The sequence below is a fragment of the Anabrus simplex genome, chromosome 1 (assembly GCF_040414725.1).
Source record: "Anabrus simplex isolate iqAnaSimp1 chromosome 1, ASM4041472v1, whole genome shotgun sequence".
NCBI lineage: Eukaryota > Metazoa > Arthropoda > Insecta > Orthoptera > Tettigoniidae > Anabrus > Anabrus simplex.
In genome coordinates, this window is record NC_090265.1 from 713,135,240 (window position 1) to 713,149,917 (window position 14,678).

At 36.5% G+C, this 14,678-nt stretch overlaps 1 protein-coding gene across 1 annotated transcript in view; it reads right to left on the reverse strand.

Moving 5' to 3' along the window:
• Positions 1-14,678, reverse strand: part of hdm (hold'em) — a 179,322-nt gene that overhangs the window by 110,294 nt on the left and 54,350 nt on the right. The window lies entirely within an intron of this gene.

Sequence of the window (14,678 nt, forward strand, 5' to 3'; positions counted from 1 at the left end):
AGTATTCTGTAAGAAGGAAGACAGCTCCCAGACGAAACTATCTTTACATCGGTCTGTTTTCAGACCAACTTTGCTTTACGGGAGCGAAAGCTGGGTGGACTCAGGATATCTTATTCACAAGTTAGAAGTAACAGACTTGAAAGTAGCAAGAATGATTGTTGGTACAAACAGGTGGGGACAATGGCAGGAGGGTACTCAGAATGAGGAGATAAAGGCTAATTTAGGAATGAACTCGATGGATGAAGCTGTACGCATAAACCGGCTTCGGTGGTGGGGTCATGTGAGGCGAATGGAGGAGGATAGGTTACCTAGGAGAATAATGGACTCTGTTATGGAGGGTAAGAGAAGTAGAGGGAGACCAAGATGACGATGGTTAGACGCGGTTTCTAACGATTAAAAATAAGAGGTATAGAACTAAATGAGTCCACAACACTAGTTGCAAATCGAGGATTGTGGCGACGTTTAGTAAATTCTCAGAGGCTTGCAGACTGAACGCTGAAAGGCATAACAATCTATAATGATAATGTATGTATGTATGTAAAATATGGCTTATTAAAATTTGAGTTCTTATTGCATGGATTTCATTCTTCAATCTTCTATGTAGTTCTTGTGCTTCTATATCATGTTGATTTATTAGTATAAGGTGATTTCCGAGATTGTTCTATGGCTGATATACGTTATTTTGATACGTGGTAAGAACCCTTGTCATGAAAATTTATTTTTGAGTAACTATATAATCCAACTGATGATAAACTTCAGTAAGTTTTTTGTGATGAACTGCAAGACTTTAGTTTAAATTTAGGAGCTGTTGGTGGCGACACCTCTCTGGTCTTTGTTCGTTATGTGGTTGTTATGTGTAAAGATAAGCTAATATAAGTATAGTGTGCATGTGAAGAATGCCCGATGTATGAATGAAAATGAAAGGAGTACTTACTATTGTTGTTGTGAAGGTCGTGTACTGGTGTGTTTGGAAGCTTGCTGTGTTCTACTATGAGTGTGTCTGGGGCTCATGTTAGTTGTAGAGAGGGATGTAGGTGGAAGGGACGGAGGAGTGGTTATTGCGGAGGTAGGGGTGGGGTCAGGCTTGTGATTCATCGGTTTGTTAAGGCGTGTGTTTACTATTTTGAGATAGTCATTCTTTAATGCTGGAAATAGTGATGGGTCGAACTAGCTCGTTTGTGGGAGCTAGCTCATTTGCTCCCACTCCTAACTGAGAGTCGTTCAAAAGGGTCGACTCTTGAGAGCGGGTAGGTTGGAGCGAGCCGAGGAAGTCGGCGCTCTCCGCCTCCAGGTTCGTTCATTCATTTGTTCTTCCGGTTTAGGGCAGACGGCTCTTTATGACTTCTGGTCGCTCTTCATGACTTCCGGCCGCTCTGTATGACTTCCGGGAACGAACGACATAGCGCAAATAGTTTACACTTCCCACACCAGATGGCAACACAATGTTCAGTTTAGAACGCTACTCTTGAAATAAAACAAGTGACAACTAATATATGTACTACTGGCAGCATTGGCAATTAATCTAACGATAAAGCTTTATATACAGTAACGAAGAAATATATCACAAATATACAGTATTAATGGATGACATCTAATATTGTATGTATGTTGGGTATTCAGCCCGAAGGCTGGTTTGATCCTCTGCAACTCCGCCAACAGCTGTCATAAATAGCCTAGGCGTCACTGAAGAGGCATACTAGGGAAATGAGGAGTGAGGTAGTTTCCCGTTGCTTTCCTCACCGAGCCAGCCGTTGCTATTACATATCAGTCTGCCAAGCCCACTGAAATGCATGCACCAACCGACCCTATGAGCGATAGTTTCACACCATTCATAACAGGGACTGGCTGCATCATCTAATATTACTTTACCTTAATTCCATTCGTCTTAAAATGATGTCTTTCAAGACTGAATGCACCGTAACGAGACATATTTTCGAGATATTGGCACTACTTACATGTTAATAAATAATTGTTTAAAAATTTAATGCGATGTAAGTTGCTATAGTTTATACTAAGGCTGATATATTTATTCATGATAACCCAAAAAGTGTTATTTTACATTTTCTAGATTGCTCATGACTTCCGTTTTTATTTGTAGGAACAAGATAGCGCGAGATAGTTCACCTTTCGCACAACAGATTGCAACACAATGTCCAGTTTTGAATGCTACTCCTCTGGAAATAAAACAAAATGATACATATATATACACTGCTGGCAATTCATCCAATGTTAAATCTTTATATACAGTAACGAAGAAATGTATCACAAATATACAGTGTTAATGGATGACACCTAATATTACTTTGCCTAAGTTCCATTCTTCTTAAAATGATGTCTTGCAAGATGGAATGCACCATTGGGACGTGTGGTCGAGATCTTAGCATTACTTACGTTCAATCCTGGCAGTCTATTAAGACGAGTCTCTATTCCTGTTCACATAGTTTACATTTCACTCAACAGATGTCATCAAAATATCCTCTATCGACTGGAGCTACAGAAAGTTTTTCGCTTGCGTTGGAACAATTGATTCTTTCATTCAATAATGCAGCGTAGGAAACATAACTGATTAAATGCGATCACAAATGCGATCAGCACAAATATACATATCACCATGTATAAAATCTCTTAGTACAGTACGCACGGTACTTTTTTCCTTTTTTGCGTTCAGTATGTCACATTCTCTTCTATTTTTTTTTTTCAAGAATGATTACACAGTATATGTTTGATATATTAGTACTCCTTACACGATTACACTATTTCTTCTTCTACCGCTTTTCCCACACTTGTGGGGTCGCGGCTGCGAACTGTTTCGCACATGTGGATTTGGCCCTGTTTTATAATAAATAATGATGTTATTGGCTTTACGTCCCACTAACTACTTTTACGGTTTTCGGGGACGCCGCGGTGCCGGAATTTAGCCCCACAAGTGTTCTTTTACGTGGCAGTAAATCTACCGACACGAGGCTAACATATTTCAGCACCTTCAAATACTACCGGACTAAGCCAGGATCGAACCTGCGAAGTTGGAGTCAGTAGACCAGCACCTCAAGCGTCTGAGCCACTCAGCCCGACTGGCCCTGTTTTACGGCCGGATGCCCTTCCTGACGCTAACCTCATGTGGAGGGATGTAATCAATATTGCGTGTTTCTGTGGTGGTTGTTAGTGTGGTGTGTTGTCTGAATATGAAAAGGAGAGTGTTGGGACAAACACAAACACCCGTTCCTGAGCCAGAAGAATTAATCAGAAGAGATAAAGATCCCCAGCTTGGCCGAGAATCGAATCCGGGACTCTGCACCGAAGGCCTCGATGCTGACCATCCAGCTAAGGAGTCGGGCTCCTTACACGACTACACATTAATAAATAATTATTTGAAAATATACTGCGCTATACACTTTGGCATGAGTTATGTAGCCTATATTTTATAGCCAAAATTAGCGTTATTTTCTATTTCCCTTCATTCGATTTAAAACTACGGTATATCATTTTATCCACTGTGCCATAAAACCGAATAATTTTGGCAATATGTTGATTCATAACTAAACAGGTGAGGATTTGTCAGAGTATTTCTTAATTATTTCAGACAGAATAAAACTACGCTGTTTTTACTTGCCGGGTGGTATATTCAGTATTCTGGATAGTGATTGTTGTTCGTGTTTTAGTTGAGGATAGTAAACCTGAACTTGGTGTCGTTTATTTTACTCTTAAAACCTACTGGATCTACAGTACATCCTTCATAAATTGTGGGTGCATACAGGAAGTGAACTGGTAAGTATTGTTGTTTATTTCATTTTATTGTTTCAGCAAGTTGCCATAAGCATGGGACAAATAACGTACCTAACAGACACACCAGACACCACAACCACTGCACTCAATGCACTGACTGACTCAAAGAGGGACTGACTGAGTGTGGGAAGAGGCTGGACGAAAGCGGTTTCTGTATGTCACGTGATTATCTGAAGCATGGTATTGGCCAGAAATGAACGAGAGTTGATGTGAAGAGCTAGCTCTTTCTTGGAGTCGCAGTTGATAAAAGAGTTGGTTCGTACTAGCTCTCAAAGAGCAAGGAGGGAGCTAGCTCATACAAGCGTCGACTCGTAATTGAACGACTAGCTCTCGAGGAGCTAGAAGGGAGCTAGCTCTTAGAAGAGTCGACTCTCAATGAGAGAGCTAACTAGCTCTCTCCAATGAGTCGTTCAAAAGAGTCAGTTCCTTCATGAACGACCCATCACTAGCTGGAATGGCTTTATCAAAGATGATGCTAGTTTTCTCTGTAATGTCGTTAATGTTATGATTGGGATTAGCGTATTGGTCCAGAGAAATGTAGAAATCTTCGGTTATGTTGAGCAGGGGGCCCTTAGAGTTTATGTTTAATATCGTCATATCGTTGTTGATGTCTGTGAAACTATGCTTAGATTCTTCTACATGTTGGCCTATTGATGAGAAATGGTTGTGTTTTACTGCATTTATATGTTCATTGTAGCAGATGGTGGAGTTTCTGCCTGTACGTCCAACATAACTTGTGTCACAGTTGTTACATTTAATACAGTAGACACCTGATTGGTTGTATTTATTATTTTTATTGACTGTTTTGGTGTTGTGTATAGTGTTGCTGCTGTTGTGTGTGGTTTTGAATGCTATTTTCAAGTTGTACTTCTTAAAAATATTAGATGTAGTATATATATATGGGTGTTGTTGAAGGTAAATATGACATAATCTTTTTCGGGTTTGGCTGTTTTAGTTAGTTTGGTTTCAGGTTGGGATTTTAGTAGTAGTATTTATACATAACTCTTCTAATAACATTATTACTTGAGAAATATTAATCTTATAACTAAACCACATATATTACAGAAGTAGTAGTATTATTATCAACATATTAATACTTAAAATAAATTGAACTTGTAACTATCTCTTGCACACATTAAATTATTATTATTATTATTATTATTATTATTATTATTATTATTATTATTATTATTATTATTATTATTATTTATTTTGTGAATGATTTTGTTGACCATTTCTTTGCTATATCTGTTATGTTTGGCTATGTCAAGGATTATTTTTAATTGATTACTTTGATCTTCTATTGTCATTGGAAATATTAAAAGCTCTATATATCATGCTATAATAGGCTGCTCTTTTGTGTGTGTTAGGATGGAGTCATTTTTTATGGTATTTAAGGTGTGTGTGGGTTTCCTGTAGATCTTATAAGATAAGTGGTCGTCGTGTCTGGTTATTATCAAGTCTAAATAATTTAAGGTACGGCTATTTTCGGTTTCTTTAGTGAATTTAATTTGGGGGAATAAAGTGTTAAGTTTGTCTAGTATAGTATTTGCGTCAATGGATCTATTGCCTATAATTACGAAGATGTCGTCAACAAATCTGCACCAAAAATATATTTGTTGATTGACGTGTGTTCTAGGTGGTCTATATATATTTCTGCTAATATTCCGGAGGCAGGAGATCCCATAGGTAGCCTTGTTGCTGATATGTGGTGTCATGAAATCTGAAGTAGTTATTGTTTATGGCAAATTCAAGTAGATTCATGAATTCATCTATTTCTAGGGTGCTCAAATTGCTGTTTTTTTTGATTGTTTATTTAATGGGAATGTTAGGGTACATGTTTGTAATGTCAAATGAAGCAAGGGTATGGTGTTGTTCGATCTTTAGTTCTTTGGTTCTGTTGCAAAAATCTATTGAGTTTTGTATTGTTTTGTTTGCTAAAAATGAATAATGCTTTTTCAAAATTTTTTGAATGAATTGTGATAGTTTATAGGTTGGACTGGCTCTATAGTTTATAATTGGTCTCATGGGTACATTTTCTTTGTGTATTTTAGGGTAGGCTTTTGCGGATGGTAATTGGGGGTTCATCGTTATAAATTTTGCAGATTCTGTTTCGGTGAGAAGAAAGTGTGTATTCTTGAGTAGATTTTTTAAATTGCTTTGTATGTTAATGATTGGATTTCGCCGTTTTATTTAAAAAGTGTTGTCTTGGAAACATTCTTTAGTCTTTGTTATGTATTCATTCTTATCCATAATGACTGAATAATTTCTTATCCAATTTCTTATCCATAATGACTGAATAATGAATGAATATATAACAAAGACTAAAGAATGTTTCCAAGACAACATATTTTCAATAAAACGGCAAGATCCAACCATTAACATACAAAGCAATTTAAAAAATCTACTCAAGAACACACACACACTTTCTTCTCACCGAAACAGAATCTGAAAAACTTATAACGATGAACCCCCAATTACCATTCGCAAAAGCCTACCCTAAAATACATAAAGAAAATGTACCCATGAGACCGAATTATAAACTATAGAGCTAGTCCAACCTATAAACTATTGCAATTCATTCAAAAATTTTTGAAAAAGCATTATTCATTTTTAGCAAACAAAACAATACAAAACTCAATAGATTTTTGCAACAGAACCAAAGAACTAAAGATCGAATAACACCATACCCTTGCTTCATTTGACATTGCAAACATGTACCCTAACATTCCCATTAAACAAATAATCAAAATAATAGAATCTAATTTAAAAAACCACAGCAATTTGAGCACCCTAGAAATAGATGAATTCATGAATCTACTTGAATTTGCCATAAACAATAACTACTTCAGATTTCATGATACCATATATCAGCTACAAGGCCTACCTATGGGATCTCCTGCCTCCGGAATATTAGCAGAAATATATATATAGACCACCTAGAACACGTCCGACTCGTTGGCTGAATGGTCAGCATACTGGCCTTCGGTTCAGATGATCCCGGGTTCGATTCCCGTCTGGGTCGGGGATTTTAACCTTCATTGGTTAATTCCAATGGCCCGGGGGCTGGGTACTTGTGCTGTCCCCAACATCCCTGCAAATCACACACCACACATAACATTATCCTCCACCACAATAACACGCAGTTACCTACACATGGCAGATGCCGCCCACCCTCATCGGAGGGTCTGCCTTACAAGGGCTGCACTCGGCCAGAAATAGCTACACGAAATTATTATACCTAGAACACACGTCAATCAACAAAATAGATAGTATATATTTTTGGTGCAGATTTGTTGGTGACATCTTAATTATAGACAATAGATCCACTGACACAGATACTATACTAGACAAACTTAACACTTTAGACCCCCAAATTAAAGTCACTAAAGAAACCGAAAATAACCGTACCTTAAATTACTTAGACTTGACAATAACCAGACACGATGACCACTTATAAGATCTACAGGAAATCCACACACACCTTAAATACAATAAAAAATGACTCCATTCATCCTAACACACACAAAAGAGCAGCCTATTATAGGATGATATATAGAGCTTTTAATATTCCAATGACAATAGAAGATCAAAGTAATCAATTAAAAATAATCCTCGACATAGCCAAACATAACAGATATAGCAAAGAAATGGTCAACAAAATCATTCACAAAATAAATAATAATAATAATAATAATAATAATAATAATAATAATAATAATAATAATAATAATAATAATAATAATAATTTATTTAATGTGTGCAAGAGATAGGTACAAGTTCAATTTATTTTAAGTATTAATATGTTGATAATAATACTACTACTTCTGTAATATATAATAATAATAATAATAATAATAATAATAATAATAATAATAATAATAATAATAATAATAATAATAATAATAATAATAATAATAATAATAATAATAATAATAATAATAATAATAATAATAACAATAATTTATTTAATGTGTGCAAGAGATAGGTACAAGTTCAATTTATTTTAAGTATTAATATGTTGATAATAATACTACTACTTCTGTAATATATGTGGTTTAGTTATAAGATTAATATTTCTCAAGTAATAATGTTATTAGAAGAGTTATGTATATATAAAACAGAGTCCTGTAAATATGTAAACGACATGATGAATAAATAAATACTACTACTAAAATTCCAACCTGAAACCAAACTAACTAAAACAGCCAAACCTGAAAAAGATTATGTCATATTTACCTTCAACAACACCCATATATATATACTACATCTAATATTTTTAAGAAGCACAACTTGAAAATAGCATTCAAAACCCCACACAACAGCAGCAACACTATACACAACACCAAAACAGTCAATAAAAATAATAAATACAACCAATCAGGTGTCTACTGTTTTAAATGTAACAACTGTGACACAAGTTATGTTGGACGTACAGGCAGAAACTCAACCATCTGCTACAATGAACATATAAATGCAGTAAAACACAACCATTTCTCATCAATAGGCCAACATGTAGAAGAATCTAAGCATAGTTTCACAGACATCAATAACGATATGACGATATTAAACATAAACTCTAAGGGCCCCTTGCACAACATAACCGAAGATTTCTACATTTCTCTGGACCAATACACTAATCCCAATCATAACATTAACGACATTACAGAGAAAACTAGCATCATCTTTGATAAAGCCATTCCACCATTAAAGAACGACTATCTCAAAATAGTAAACACACGCCCTAATAAACCGACGAATCACAAGCCTGACCCCGGCCCTACCTCCACAATAACCACTCCTCCGTCCCCTCCACCTACATCCCTCTCTACAGCTAACATGAGCCCCAGACGCACTCGTAGTAGAACACAGCAAGCCTCCAAACACACCAGTACACGACCTTCACAACAACAATAGTAAGTACTCCTTTCATTTTCATACATACACCGGGCATTCCTTCACGTGCACACTATACTTATATTAGCTTATCTTTACACATAACAACCACATAACGAACATAGACATAGTCTTGCAGTTCATCATAAAAAACTTACTGAAGTTCATCATCAGTTGGATTACATAGTTAATCAAAAGTAAATTTTCATGACAAGGGTTCTTACCACGTATCAATATGACGTATATCAGCCATAGAACAATCTCGAAGATCACCTTATACAAATAAATCAACATGATATAGAAGCACAAGAACTACATAGAAGATTGAATAATAATAATAATAATAATAATAATAATAATAATAATAATAATAATAATAATAATAATAATAATAATAATAATAATAATAATGTTATTTGCTTTACGTCCCACTAACTACTTTTTAAGGTCTTCGGAGACGCCAAGGTGCCGGAATTTAGTCCTGCAGGAGTTCTTTTACGTGCCAGTAAATCTACCAACACGGGGCTGTTGTATTTGAGCACCTTCAAATACCACCGGTCGGAGCCAGGATCGAACCTGACAAGTTGGAGTTAGAAGGCCAGCGCCTTAACCGTCTCAGCCACTCAGCTCGGCTTAGAAGATTGAAGAATGACATTCACGCAATACGAACTCAAATTTTAATAAGCCATATTTTAATGTGTTTACATTTTTTAAAGTGTTTTATACTGTGAGCTATATGTTTTAATGTGTTTAATGTACTCATGTTCTATGTACACTCAATAAGTTTTAGTTTATCGTAACTTTCACCACCACCTTTGATCACAGATATTTTAACCCCATACTACTGCAATATATTTTATTTTCATTCCCCATTAGACATCCGGATGATCTAACATAACATCTTTGTGATGGCTGTAATATATTATGTACTAGTTGATGATGGCCATGAAAGGCCGAAACCGTTATTAGTGTAAAAATCCATTTACAATAAATAAGTATTGATTGGTGGAACACTTTTCTAGTCTATATATTAAATCCAATCAATATGTAAAATGAAACTTATAAATAATGGTACATATGTCAACTGATAAGACACCAATTATAACATCAAGATTCAAAAACATATACATGGCTAAAAGAAAAGATAAGCAGGATTACCAACATGACAACTAGAGAAAGGATGTGGGAAAGCGGGCTGGGATCCCTAAGAGGATGTAATCTTACATGACGTTGTAAGGAAGAGACGTGCAAGCAGTTACCCTTCAGTCTGCATTTACTAACACAATAAGGAAATCTTAACATAATTGAACAACATTAATTTAAAATAAAGTAACATGATCAATAAAGAATAGCAAAGGAGAACAAAGCATGAGGTTCCTATTTATGGTTCTTCAGGAAACCAAAATTTTATATTACAAGGTAATCTCAACAAGAATCTGTCCAACGACAAATGAAAAAAAATTAAGATTACATTTACGAGGACGGTTTGAAAAGTTCTCGGAATCACTGCTAGATGTCAGTGCTAGAGCAACGAGGAACCCGCGCAATAATCACACATCCTTTGTGAGTGAACACGTGGCGCATCAGCGCTCTAGCTGCAGGAGTGTGGTAGTGACGACTCCTTGTTGTTGTTCCCGCGTAGTGATTTGTGACAATGGAAAAAACTGAGATTCGAGCAGTGATTAAATACTTTGTAAAGGAAGGTATGAAAGCAAAGGAAATTTATGCTGACTTTCAGAACACACTGGGGGACCCTGCTCCTTCATTTTCAACAGTTGCCAAGTGGACCAGCGAGTTTAAATTTGGTCGGGAGAGCTTGGATGATGATCCGCATAGTGGACGGCCAAACAGTGTTACAACCCAAGAATTTATCACAAAAGTGCATAAAATGGTCATGGAGGATCGTCGACTGAAAATGCAGGAGATTGCTGAAGCTGTAGGGATGTCTTCTGAATGGGTATATTATATTTTGACCGAAGAACTGGGTATGAAAAAATTATCCGCAAGATCCCTTGACATTGGACAATAAACGCACCAGATTGGAAATGTCCGAACAAAGTCTGGCCCGTTTTCAGTGCAACCAACAAGATTTTTTGCGCTGGTTTATGACTACAGATGAAACTTGGGTCACTACTATACCCCAGAGACAAAACAGAGGTCAAAGCAGTGGAAACATGCTGATTCACCACCACCAAAGAAAGCAAAGGCAGTGCGTTCGGCCAGAAAGGTCATGGCTTCAGTTTTCTGAGATGCAAAAGGCATTATGCTGATAGATTATCTTCCTACTGACCAAACAATTACGAGGAAATACTATGCAAACCTCCTAGACCAACTACAGGAAAAGATACGCGAAACACGGTCTGGTTTGGCAAGGAAAAAGGTCATCTTTCATCAGGACAATGCTCCGCCGCACACAAGTGTTATTGCCATGGCAAAACTTCATGAACTGGGGTACGAATTGTTGCCACATCCACCTTATTCACCTGATTTGGCACCATCAGACTTTCATCTATTCCCCAAGCTGAAAATTTTCCTCGGTGGACGGAGATTAACTACAAGGGAAGAACTGACAGCCGAACTGGAGAGGTATTTTGCAGGCCTGGAGGAATCTCATTTTCGAGATGGGATTAAGGCATTGGAACATCGCTGGACCAAATGCATTAGTCTACAGGGAGACTATGTTGAAAAATAAAAGCAGTTCCACCGAGGTAAGATACTTAATTCTAGTACATGCCGAGAACTTTTCAAAGCACCTACGTAAGAAAATGAGATCAACTTCTGCAAATAAAATTTACCAGGAAAATTTAACAGGGAATTTAAAAATCAGTTGCAACAATTTTACAAACAAAATAGAATAGGAGATTTAGAGACTATTACATTTGATTTACAAGGAAAATTGACAAGGAATTTAAAATCTAATGCAGAGGCCTTTAGAGTTGCTGCCTTCCTAATACACATCAGTGAGAGACGCATAGCTCCAAACAGCGTACATTAAATCAAAGCAGGACTGCGGGAGGCAACCCCGGATGGAAAATTAATTTTTACATAACACAAATAAAACTGTTAATGAAAGGTTATTGCCTCCAAAATGAAAAGTATATGCCTAGCTGACAAGTTAAGGCTTTACAAAACAAAACGGCAAAAACCAGGGTCTAAGGTAAACTCCGAAACTAATAAATTTACATGTTAATTTAAAGTTCGAGAAACAGAAACATGCTTATCCTGAGGTGGCTGGAGCCGCTGATGGGACAACACCTGAAGTGCGTCCGACTGGGTGGATGTGCGAAAACCAAAGACGCAGGCAAGGGCCTTGTTCCTACTGAGGAGCCAAAGGCCGGAAATTGAGAAACACGCAAACAGCCAATCAGGGAAGCTTACTACAATTCGACACAAAATTTTTGCCAATGAAAATGTTGTTATTCCGGCCAATAAAAATAGCTTACCAAGTATAGACAAGTTCTAGACGTTTTGATTGTGAAACGTAGCAATTTCGTTATCGGAGCCTCCACGTGCAAATACAGGGTGATATAATAGGTTGTTTAACAGATTGCAAGTTACAACAAGCACAACTACAGGAGATTTCAAATATCAAAATAATGTTTTCTACTAACAATCATAACAATTAAATAAATGTAACTTAATGGTTCTCTTGCGAATACTGAACACCTTATTAACACTTACATACAAAACAAATGTTTCATTGACTTCTTCAAAATGTCTTAGAATGTTTCTTTGTTTTTGCAATGGCAATGGCAAAGGCAAAGACAAAGACACCTCCGTACAGGCCATGAAGACCCTTGGAGGAGTGGAAGGTAAAGGCTTCCACCATTGTTAACTGCAGCACATGATGGGGTAGAGTGGTTAGCTCTACGCCCGGCCGCCTTTGGCCCCAGGAATGAACCTGGTACTCATTTTTGGTGTAGGCTGAGTGAACCTCAGGGCCATATGCACCTCCAGAAGTGGAAATCTCGTTTCTTTAATTTTACAACTTCCTGACGGGGATTTGAACCCACGTCCTTCCGGGCGAACCGAGCACGCCTTTACCGCCTCAGCCAGGCAGCCCCACTTTGCAATGGCAATTTTACAAAATTTTAGAATAATGACAAGACAAGAATTAAATGATCACATCTTGATAAATTGTCACCTTTTCCATGTTGTTAACGTTCCACCACCAGCAACAAATGCGTATTCAGGATGTTGACATACTAATGGATGCTGTCTGAGATAATAAAAACTTTTCAGAGGTTTGAGCAATTTCAGATTCATTTGCTTAACGGTACATGGGCCCACTGCTTCCCTGGTTGTGGGCGGCACCTGTATACCATACTTTAAGGTTAAGTTTCAATATTCCACCTTTACAATACCATAAGTTTATTGTTTATTGTTTATTTATTAAATAATACGGGTCATGTTTCGTCTGACTTGTAGACATCATCAGCTGTAAGATATTCAAGAAAAAGCTTTAAAAAGGACAAGGACAGAACAAACACAATAAAATAAATCGGTTGTCGAACACGTCAATCAAAATAGTGAGGATGTTCCAGATTGTTCCAAATACAAACATTCAAATCCTGTTGATGAAAAAAACTTAAATTCACACACATGAAAACGATATAGTAAAGCTTGTTGTTAAAATTCTTCTTGAGTGTGCCGTTGATATGCAGCAATCAGGTGTGTCGGCAAAAGCTGATAATGAAGTGTATAATGTTATTTGTAGCAGAAAAAAGACGATCAACGAGCATGTGTAGGGGGTCCAGAGAGAAGATGTAAAAAACGTCATATTGGTGCAAAGTTGACATTTCTTATTAAAACTAGGTGGAATATCAGATCGTATGACGTACGTAACGTAAAAATACAGTGAAATTAAGTAAGCTTAAGTTGACATTTCTTATTAAAACTAGGTGGAATATCAGATCGTATGACGTACGTAACGTAAAAATACAGTGAAATTAAGTAAGCTGGCTTAAAAAAAGAAGATTGTGGCACATCTGATTACTTGCGTTTTCGCTTCTCAAAGAGTAATTAGTGTTTTTTTTTTTCTGACTGAGGATGAATTATGGAGGACGTGTGTGATGGGAGCCAGTGTGAGGCGAAATTAGGGGAAGGTTGGAATCAATAGATGGGGAGCGATCATATGGAAGTTTGTTTGAATGTTTGTCAAAATAGGAACTGTTGAGTAATGCCTCAAAAATTATGTTCATAGTTTCTGAAAACTCATTTAAATTATGATTGGGGTTGCGTTTTTTATCTATGTTAATATAAATGTTTTCTAAAATGTTGAGTAAACTGTCTTTACTATGAAAACAAAGAATTTTTAGGTCCTTTTCTATGGAAGTGAAGAAATGATTCGAATCTATCATATGAGTGCTCATGGCGGAGTATCTTTAATGCTTGGCGGCGTTGACATGTTCTTTATATCTGATAAAAAAGCCTCTTCCGGTTTGCCCAATGTAGCTCGCGGAGCATTGAGTGCAATTTAACTTATATACACCTGATTTATTGTATTTGTTCATAGTGTTATTGATTTTATGGTGGTTGTAAAAGAGATTAATGTTATTGTTAATTGTTTTAAAGGCAATGTTGACCTTATGCTTCTTAAAAACGTTGGTGATTTCGTAAATCTTGTTATTGGTATAGGTGAAAGAGGCATAGTTTTCTGTTTTTTCTTTTTGTTTCTCTGAGAAGGGTTGAACTGGGTCTGTTGACAATTTTGTTGACTATCTTGTCAATGAAATGCTTACTAAAACCGTTTTTATTTGCTATTAAGTGAATGGAATCGAGTTCTTTTTTATGATCTGCATCAGATAAGGGGATATGGTAGGCTCTTTGGATCAAACTATAAAAGGTTGCTCTTTTTTTAGATTCCGGATGTATCGAATCTTAGTATACAATAATATAGTTTTATTATGAATCCACCTGTTCAATACATTATAATGTTGTTACATTAAAATAACTTCATTAGTTAAAAAGTTATATATGGGACATGTTTCGCTCCCTTA